The sequence below is a fragment of the Lycium ferocissimum genome, chromosome 1 (assembly GCF_029784015.1).
Source record: "Lycium ferocissimum isolate CSIRO_LF1 chromosome 1, AGI_CSIRO_Lferr_CH_V1, whole genome shotgun sequence".
In the NCBI taxonomy this organism is placed as follows: domain Eukaryota; kingdom Viridiplantae; phylum Streptophyta; class Magnoliopsida; order Solanales; family Solanaceae; genus Lycium; species Lycium ferocissimum.
The window spans coordinates 51,612,063-51,623,233 of NC_081342.1; the positions used below are offsets into that span (position 1 = coordinate 51,612,063).

Genomic DNA, 11,171 nt, shown 5'->3' on the forward strand with positions numbered 1-11,171 from the left:
TTTATTTTTCATTAAATATTAGTTATGACCTTTACATTAGTTGGGCCATATATTAAAATTAATAAAAGTCTAGCATTCTCTCACTTGGCCCAATAACCGCATAACACTAATATTTAATGACATAAACATTAGTTGCGCATAAAATAAACCTCTTCTACAATGTCCATTATACATACCATAATATGACAAACCACTAATGCGAGTTATGGCGGTTATACATAATTTTGTGCTACATACTTCCTTCCATATACTACAACATTAGTAACTTACTGTTTACACCTAATTTTGGCCCTCCAATTATTTTAATTAATTATCTGGAATTCTTGAATCGCAAACGGAGTGAAATATGTAAAATAAAATGATTTTTATTTTGACCATTTATTAAATTGCATGCTTTGCCCTTTCGCATACACGTATATACACGAATATACATGTATATGCGCATATATACATGTATACCGTGAGTATATATGTATACAAATGGGCCACTTCCCTTTCCCCTTTAAAAAAATGGCCAGGCCCAGTCCATACCGGCCCGACCCGGCCCAAATCCCTATTTTCTACAAACATATACGTATAACCAAACGGCCCCATCTTCATTTTTGCCGTTTAGGGCAAAGGGTTTGTAAACCCTAGCTGCGCCGCCTGCATTTTCCATCTCTCTCTTCGTCACCCTGACCATTTTTGGCAGAGTCAAGGCTGTACAATGCTTGTAACAGTCTATGCGTGGCCATTTGTGGCAAAACATTAATTTCATCTTCTCTCTCCGTCGTTATACAACCGCGAAGAGGTAAGAAAAACCCCTTTTCTCTCTATTTGTTACTTTTATGTGCTCAAGTATAGAGATTTTAATGGGTTTTGTCTTATTAAAATTCAAACGAAGCATTTCGATTGGTTATCGGTCTAAAATCCTTCAAAAGAAAAGGATAAATCTACAAATTGGTAGAAAACCCAAAGTCCCACATCGATTTCAAGAGAAATCTAAGGACCTTGGGGTTTCTATATAAAGAACCCCTTTGTTTCAACACAACACATAGAGAAAATCATATTTTCACAAGAAAAAAACTCGAAACTAGGTTTTTGACCGGTGACCAACTAGAACTAGAATTGGACACTTAGTTGAAATTTTAGTTTTTGACCTTAAGTTTAGCATTTTTTTCTTTTCTTTGTGGCTGAGATTCAGGGTTGAGGAGAAAGGATTTTCAAATTTCAATCTCGACACTAGGCTGCACAGATAAAAGGTAAAAACTCCTCCTTTTGGTGTAATTTTTGTATAAGTGTTTGAAGTTTATATATGTTTAGGTGTGATTATGTTGATTAGTGATGTTTAGCTTAGTAGGTTACTAGGTTTACTGTTAGGGGTCTGCTCTATTTAGTTGCATATGATATTATTAGGTGTTTATATGTTGAGTTAGTAGCCTGTTGTATATGTGTGATTTGATTTGGTTTAGTGTTAATTAGTGCTATTATGGTGGGTCAGTCTTTAAGCATGATTAGTTAACAAGTTCATGTATTAGCTTAAGTTAGTTTTTATTTAGTTCGTTTATTGTGTAAAATGCCATCCTTTTACTGTCAAAATAGTATCAATCACTTGTTTAGATTAACTTAATCACTTATTAGTTAGTTATATGCTTATCTTACCCCCCCCCCCCCCCTTTGATGTTCATTAGCAGTTCGTGTGGTTACATAACTATATCCAAGTGGGTTTTAATTAAAGCATATAGGGATATGATCTTTAAAGTTTCAAGTTCCGAGTATCTGATGGTACTGCTAGCTTATACTTTGCCTTCAGCGTGTTTGAGGATCTATTTAATAGTTGATTTGCTAAAAATGCTCGAATGGTTTATCGTTAATTGACTCATTAGCAATCCTAGCCTAATCATTGACTAAGTATGATTGTACTCAGTCATTTGTGGGGGGTGGGGGTGGGGGGGGGGGGCGGGGGGCTTTATATGCTAAAGGCAGACTTGAAGTAGTAGAAAATTGTCTCATATGATTATTCGGGCATAACTTACTTAGCCTAACAAAGAACTGCTTAAAATAGCTTTGTATTGAATCAACATGCCTCTGTTGTGGCCCTTTAATGAATATTCTCTCTTTTGCCTTCAACCATTCTTGAGTTTAGTATAGTGTAAATGTCTGTTTAAACCCTGTAAATGGTTTTAAATTTGTTTGTATGCCTATCTAATATCTCGATATGACTCATGAATACACCAATGCTGATTTAGGTTACTTAGATTGGTTTTGCATGCTTGTTTGAACTACTTTTACATGTTTAAGACCTCACAGTAATCATTTAAGTCAAAGATCAGGTCTTGTATGCCAGTGTGACCAGTTATGCCATTATGCCTATGTTTCCCCCTAATGTTTAGTCTATGAATGTTGTTCTAAGGTTCCTGTATGATCATGTTGCCTCATTTATGTAAAGACTAATCCTGTTGCTTGCGTACTTGTATTAAAACATGTAAAAGAATGATACAGAGTTTTCTGAGAACTGGAACAACATTGATTCCTTACTAATATGCTATGTTTGAATCTTGTCTGCCTATATTCCCCCTTTATAAGACTTCGTGTGCATAGCTTAAGCCTAGATTGATCTGTTACATCTGAAAATGCTTCTCTTTAAATGGTTATTAGTCCTTCTTCATGTCTCATTTGCCTACAGAACTGGTCATACTTGCCCTGTCTGCATAAATATTGAAACATATCCGCATCAGTATGTCACACCTTTCAAGTTCTTTTGTACCATGTCCTACCTGATGAATTATCTAAATAATATCTGCATCAGTATTTTGCACCCCTAAAACAACCTGTTCCATGTTGAAGTATAGCTTTCTGCTTCGCATCTTGCATCTAATCGATAATCTTGTTTCATATAGTAGAGATATAGGATGTGGTTGGTGTTTGGAACTGTTTAAGTATGAATCAAAGGTTTAGTACATGGTTTAAATGAGTCCTACTTGCATAAGATTGACCTCAACATCATGAAGTATGCCACCTTTGTGTTTTATTGTTGTCTATACTTGGCGCTGTGTATTTTACCTTGCCTCTTTGATAGCATAAATGGAGAACATATCTACTAACCAGTCATAAGCATGTGTAGTCTAAATGATGATTCAGAAAGGATGTTTAACATGTTTTCCATATTTACTTGACTTGAAAGATGACAAATTTTGTTTGATCTCAACTTGAACTCTGCATAAGGTCATGTGTAACTCACCAATTCAACTGCTATAACACTTGCCTTCCTCATACTTGTCTACCCAATTGAATTGAAACTGTCTTTGAGTAAAGCATGTAGATTACTTAGTTCGCTTGAAATAATGGTCATTTTCGAAGCAATTTATTGAGAATGTTTTATTAGTCATGCTGCCTTTGGATCTTGGATAGCACTGTTTTCTTGACTATTGCATAATATTTCCTTTTTACTCTTGATAAAATGGGCAAACTGTATCTAAAGAGTGAGTTGAAGTTTATGGACTAGTTTATTGCTTATTTCTCCTTCTTCTTTCCTGTCAATACTGAAAGAAAATCCAAGCTTGGAATATTAGTGTGTCTAAAAGGAAAACTGAGCATAAGACCTTTGAATATGAAATGGTATATTACATTTTGGAATTAAATGGAAATGATGCCTTTTCCTCTTTCTGTTTTGGCTTTCAAATTCATGCTTTATATTTGTTCCTAAACCCTTTGAAATTGCAACAAAATGAGGTATATACACAGGTATACTGGATCTATACAGTCTTTATATGCCTTGGCATATATTGGCTTGTATATCAGGTATACTCTAGGTATACTTCACTTTGGGTCTTTGAATAGAATTGCTATTTGCTAAGTTGGGCTCAACTTCATGAGTATTACTCTTGGTTACCATATTGGGCCTTTTCTTTTATGTTAATATATTTGTGTGTTTTGGGCCTTTCGACACTGCTTCCTCCTTGATTGGGCTTCTTGTCCCAGGCTTCATTCTTAATACATTTTTGGCCTGACTTTTTTGCCTTGACTAATTTTCTTGTGTATAGATATATCTAATATATGTGTATACATGCCTATATGTGATTATGTTTTCTTTAAGTTCTTGTTAGTTTATTTACTAAGTCTAGGTGCTCTCTAACCGTGTTTCTCCTCCCCCCCCCACCCCTTTGTCTTGCATGGAAACACAACGTGGGTCATTCAGCCAATTTCTTCACGAGCCTCTATTGGGCTAGAGGCCCAACACTCTTCTTTTATCCAGTCCGACACTTAGAAGGCCCAACCATAGGTAAAAATAGCAACTAGTGGGCTTTGGTAGGCCCACTAGCCTAACTCCCTCATTTCATCATATATGTATATGTAATTGTATATGTATGTAAAAGAATGTTTGTATAAATATTGGAACGCAATGGTTAGGATGGATTAAATCATGTAGAAGTTAGGAAAACTTTCAAAAACAATTCTCAAGGTCTCAAACACGGCTATATTAGAATAAATTCATGAAATTGGAAACTGATTTTTGGTACACTTGGGAAAAAACATAAACTAGTTTCAAAGAAAATAAGTGAGTTGTTTTAAAAAACCAACTTCAAGACTTAAGGTTAGTTTAAATCGTTTGGGGTCAAGCCCAAACCTTAAGTCAATAAGCAAGAGGAAATACACTTAAACCTTATTTTTGGGGGTAAAGGTTTAAAAGTAGAATATGGTTGACTTAAAAGTGGATAAAAGATAAGCAAAAAAAAAAAAAAAAAAAAAAAAAAAAAAACCTTCTCTATGTACTTGTATACCAATGGCATATTTACGAAAGAAGAACATTCAACTTTTCAAATAAATTGTAAGGATTACGTTGGACATTAACACTTGGGAATAAATTAAGTCGAACTCTACCCAAGGGAAACCTTGAGTGTGTTTTTGGTCCGGAAAGTAACATGACCACTAAAACCTTATATGCATTTTCCAAAAAAGGTATATGTAAAAACCCGTTTGGTCGTTATAGCATTTTTGACCCTTTTACCCCCGATGACCCTTTCCCGAGCCCTATGAGTACGATTTGGACCCGTGGGGATGGGTGGTATGGTTCCCGAGATGATCGGGCGAGGTTTATGATGACTTGTGCGAATTAGAGCTTTAAAGTGAAAAATGTTTGACCAATAGTTGACTTTTGGGTAAACGGACCTTTTTCGGGAATCCGTTGATTCCGAGAGGTCTGGATGGTTGATTGTGACTTGGTAGGATGTTTGGTTTGGTTCCCAAGGCACTTGGGAGTGTTTTGGTTTATTGGTTGGAAAGGTAGTGTTTGGCTATTGGGTGTTGACCCGGTTAAATAGACCTCCGTTGGGAATTCCGAGACCACGAGTGAGTCCGTAGCATATTTTTATGTGTGAATGCCTATTTATTTTGTGTCTGTGAGGTCTTGGTTGATTGGTGAAAAACCAAAAATTCTGGTGTCTGGTGTCCGCTGTAGTGGCACCAGATCCTCTATAGCGGACCCGCTATAGTGGGGTCTTGGTCCACTGTAGGGGGAGGTTGATATTCGATTGGGCCGCCACAGCATAAAGGAATCCACTGTGGTGGATGCGCAATAGTGAGCCGTGTATCGCTAGCGCGAGCCCGCTGTAACGGACTTGTGACTGCTGCGACTGGGTAGCGTGTTTCCAAATTCATTAAATGCTAGGATAAAACCCTTAACTCTCTATAACTTCATACATTATTTCCTAAGCATTCTTGAGGCAAATTAGAGAGTGCTTGGCTGGTTCTTCCTGGTTGTTAGTCTCCTAACCTAGCATTCATTTTTTGAACCTTCCTATGCTTGAATCCATGCTAGAAATCCATTAGAATCTATGGGGAAAAAATGGGTTTTGATGATAACTCCTTGAAATGAGTTCTAATCTTTCTAAATGGAAATTGTTGGTGGGTTTGACTAATCTAATCAAAGAATCTGATGATTTCACAGCTAATAGGCTTGAATCTTCCATTTGTTTTGATTAATTTGAAGGTTGAAAAATTAGGGTTCATACCCAAATTGGGGGTTTTCACTTGAATCTCTAAATTGACCCATTCTTGAGTTATTTTAGCAATTGATTAGTAGGATTGAACTCCTAGAACGTCGAATTACATATTCCACTTTTAAAATGACCGTTTTACCCTTGTGGGCCCTTTTTCCCCTTTCTCCATAGTTGATTTTGATTCGAAAGATAAGTATAGCAATATGTGTGTTGTTATTCATTATTTCTAATATATAATTCAAATATGATTAGACTTTAAGTATTTGGAGGCGCTGCGAAAGGGCATAGTAAAGGTATGATTGTTCGTGGATCCTACTCGGCTACCAGGTAGGTTAAGGTTTACCTTATGGTTAGACTTCGATTAGCGAAGCATATGTAGAGTTAGGGATTGTTGGAGAAAGCACGTTACGCCTTCGGGGTATGAAGTTGGGATGGATTACTTGGGTTGGTACTGTTTGATTGTGGCTTGTTGCTTTGTTGTGATCTATTGGCTTGTTGCCACGTATGTGATACCAAATTTGATGATTAGTCATTTTATCATGATTGTGAAATTGCTATCCCTTACTTACTGGGTATTATTCTTGGATAGAGGAAAGAACTTGACTTATTACTGATATCGAGAGATGTGTCCATGTGTGGCACGATTTGGCATTGATATACTCTTGTTGACATTGGTATCATTCATGCATTCATACTCATATATTGGGATCGGATTGTGCATCGCAACACATATATTAGACCGGGTTGCACATTTCCCAATACCTATTGGATCGGGTTGCACGTTCCGTAACAGATATTGGATCGGGTTATACGCCACAACAGGTACATGGGCTTCGCGAGTCCCCCTATGGGTCATAACTATCGCGGCGTGGAGTTATGCCGCCCAGAGCATGTGTGTATCATTGCATTCATATTTACATAGTTGTACTATTGGATTTGGACTTGGTACTCGTACTTGTGGTGATATTCAGACTTGGTGATCTGTACTTGTGGAGGTATTTGGACTTGGTATTCTGTACTTGTGGTGACATTCAAACTTGGTATTTTGTGATTGTGATTCCAACCTTGGACAGTGTTGGTTGTACTTGTTTGTGAGCAGTACTTGTTTGTGAGCATGTCTATCTTTCAGTCTCTTACATATATATATGTTAGCAAACTGTTGTCGGCCTATGATGCCTACTCAATACGTATTGTTGTACTGATTCTACCTTACTGCATTCTTTTATAAGTGCAGAGTACGTGGCTAGATTGACTTCTTCTCCTCGAGACTGACTCCCGAGGAATCGCTGACGAGCATCTAGGGTGAGCACATGGCTATATCCGCAACCCGGATGACTCCTCTCAGCTTACTTGTCTTATTCGCTACTTCTGAGACAGTATTTCATTTTGAGACTATGTATTCAGACTTTCAGTTATGTAGTGGCTCTTGTTTGGCATAGACCAGATTTTGGGATTGATGTAATATTTCCACACTTATTTACTTATCTATTTCAGACTGGTTAGATATTTATGTTGGTTGGGTTATTTATTGTTGTTTGAATGATGATTAAGGGACTGGTTGGCCTACTAAGTGGGAAAAGGGTAGGTGCCAGCACGTTTCCCCGATTTGGGACGTGACAATATAAACTTCTTCAAATAAAATAAACTTTTGCCAAAATGAGTTGTGATATGCCATGAAAAGTTTATACAAGAAAGTAAACTCTTTTAAGCAAATAATTACATTAATCACACATTGAAGCTCATAGGTCAACCGTATTCTATGGATCCTTAATACTAGGGTGCTTAAAACCTTTCCTAGGGGATCACCAGAACCCTTACCTCAAACTCTGATTTAAAAATGATTTTTTTCTTGTTTGATAAACCCTTTTCTACTTGGTTTTCCTAATTTCCCTTTAAATTAGGTGGCGACTCTAAAAACACAAAAATACGAATAAAGTCCATAACCTCGAAGTAGCTTTTATGCACCCACGTAAAAGTGAACAGTAACAGATGGGGACTTTACTGGGGATCTTTAATAGGTTCTAACCATAAGAGTTTCAATATAATGTGATTAATTGTGATTACTTGCTTATTTGTTTACTTTCTTGTATATATAATTGTCATGGCATGCATATCATAAACTCCACCACCAGCGCAAATAGTTGTATGGTTTCAAAAGGGACACGCATTCTCGCAGTCTAGCCTTCACTAAAAAATCAAAAATATTTCTTTGGAACACGTTGAATGCGGAGTTGGTACGCGGTTCACCTCGAGTAGTCCGCTCGAGTCCCAGTCATTTGAAAAGCCCACTCTAGAATTTCCTAGGATAGAGCGAACCCAAATCCCAACGGACTAGCGCATGCTTACCTTGACGGGTTTTGGATATTGGAGATGTATCTAAAGCCCATTAAGAAGACTGCCTTGTGTTGAGACGGTCTATGACCCGAAAGACACCGCATCCCACTATGTGCTAATGGGAAACATTTTATGTGCCCATGTGCTAAACCATTGTCATTTGGGGGGGGGGGGGGGAATTAACCGTATTTTATTTCGTAGATGCATACCGACTTGAAATTAGACATGGTTCTCGAGGCACCCGATATGCTAAAAACTTAGTGGGGTTGGATAATCGGGGATGAACAAAAGAAAGTCACGAATTGCTTAGGAAATTTACCCTCATTGTTGACTATGAAGGGTTGTAGGGAGTTAATCGAGGTGATTGCTGGATACTGGGACCGAGATAGAATGATGTTTAGGTTCGAAGATGACATAGAGATGGCCCCCACTTTGGAGGAACTTCGTGATGTCATAGATAATATTGGGACCTGCCTAAGAAAGAGGAAGAAACCCGACCAAAACCTTATAATCCCACATAAGTCTACCCCCGACCAAATACTAAAAATGCTATCCCTATCCTATACCAATTGGATATTCGGTCCAACCGTAGCCTTTAGGGATGTGTACAATAGATTTTGGGACCCAAAGAGGATGTTTGGACCACCCTACATAATTCAAAACCTTTGCTGAGTGGGAAGCTACTCGACCTTTGGCCTTTTCCATTTGCCTACTGGGACTCATGGTGTTCCCAAAAGATAGGTACCAAGCCATAGACACCTGAGTCATTTCGATCACCCATGCTATCTTTCATGGCATAACCACAAGTGGAGAAACCAAATACTTTGACCTAATCCCCATCATCCTTGCTGATATATACCGAGCCCTAAGATTATGTCGAAACCACTATAGGTATTTACAAGGATGCAACCTACTGTTGTAATGGTGGATTATTAAGCATTTGAACAAAGTCGAGGGTACCTAATACTTAAGCAAGTAAGCTGGAAAAGACGACCTGTACGCTCATTGCCCGGACTTCGGACAACAAACCAAAAAAGGTTGGGACTTCATCTTTTCTAAGCTTAGGGAAGATAGCATACAATGGATGTTTGTTGATTTCATATCCGACTCAGTTGTAGTCAAGGGGCAAAAATGTCCATTCTTGCCACTTATGGGAATTTGAGGGATTCACCTTATGTTCCTGCTAGAGTTTTGAGACAATTTGGTAGGACCCAAATCATACCCCAAGTGGGGAACATGGGAGAGTTCATAATTGAGTATGAGGAAGATAAGATCCAAAAGGGTGGAGACATGGTCCGAGAATGGAATGGTCGCATCAGTTATGGGCTTAACACTTTAGCTCATGATAGGTTCCATCTCGGATGTGATGAAGATTATGGAGATTGGTTGAGGGCCCACTTGCAAGGCACCCTCGCCCTTGGTCCTATCCTTTATCACTATATCCAAGATAAGTCTTTAAAGGCCGAGATCAAGGCCCGCTTGACCCAAAGGCGATCCGATGATAGGGAAACCAAGTATTTGGAGAAGGTTGAGTGTGATCAAGCCATCCTAGCTAGCTTGACCTATGAGTTGGCGTTCACACATGACTGCCTTTTGGAGATTGATGATCGAATGAAAAAGACAATGGATGACACCACACCGATGCCTTTTTACCGAGAAACGGTTTTTAATGGATGTTGTGTTGACATCGACTCATCTCCAAATCCAGACTGCCTTTCGAAGGGCCAAGAAGGCGAGGACCGAGAGAGCTTCATCATCGTCCACTGGAGGATGCTTCTGCTGATTTTTACTTTATGAAAACTATGATTATCGGGCAATGGTTTAATGCAAATGGCACATTCATGTTTCAAATCGATTAGGATGACTTTGCTTTAGAAACGCAAGTAGCATAAAGTTTTACATTATTATATGATTACATGCTTATATGCTTCACATATTTCGTTTAAATGGTTAATTGATTCTATGTTCCGATCACTATCCCAGAGAAAGACATAAAGAAACACAAAATAGCTAAAAAGCCCCGAATGCCAAAAACTAACCCTTTGCACCTCCTTAAAGGTTGATTCGCTATCATGGACCTGTAAAAGAACCAAAGTAACACTACCCCCATGGTCAATGCTACTAGCAAATACGAGGGATCACTTTGTAGGAAGATTCGTAGTCTAGAGGGAAAGATCAAGTTGGTCCGAGCCATGATCAAAGAGGCTGACCGAATTTTGGACTTAGCTGGGAGCCCACCCAAAGAGACTACTGAATTGGAGAATTACCGAGAGAACCTTTCAAACAAGGTCAAGGAAATGGCGAGCTGTGTGTCTCTGATAGTCAAATCTGAGACTCATAGGGAAGAGACTGAGGATCCTGAGGAGGAATCTGAGCCACAGAAATAAACCTGGCCATTTAAAGAGGCCACTACCGCCGCCTTTGCGGCCTAAGCTGATAGCTACGGGATACCACAAGGACTCGCTCGTCCACCATCACCAACTTGGTGGGCAATAACCCTTAAAGCTCTTACTTGCCCTTACCGTGTCACTCCAAAACGTGTGCGATGCGAGGAGGTCTTCGAGAAGATGAAGAGTGTAGGGGCCACATGTGCTAGCCATGAAAAGTTATTGCCTTGCGCTTTGATTTAGGTGCACAAGAGGTGCCCTTTCCACAAAAACCAACCCGGCCACACTGCTTACGAATGCGTCGCCCTAAGAAGAAGGATCATAAGGATGATTGACAACAAGACGATCCATAAGTTATAGGGACCCCAATCTTTGTTGGTCCATGACACAGTCACTCCAAGTCAAGGGATCACTTTGGACACCCATATTTAGCATTACGACTTTACTATCTTGAAGGACTCGTATGCCAGCA

At 38.8% G+C, this 11,171-nt stretch overlaps 1 long non-coding RNA gene across 1 annotated transcript; it reads left to right on the forward strand.

Annotated features, from left to right (window-relative positions):
* The first annotated feature begins 605 nt into the window (after window positions 1-605).
* On the forward strand, window positions 606-7,635 carry LOC132055308 (uncharacterized). Its single transcript, XR_009414557.1, has 2 exons — window positions 606-790; window positions 7,213-7,635. It is a non-coding gene; the product is annotated as an uncharacterized LOC132055308 (long non-coding RNA).
* Window positions 7,636-11,171: the final 3,536 nt, after the last annotated feature.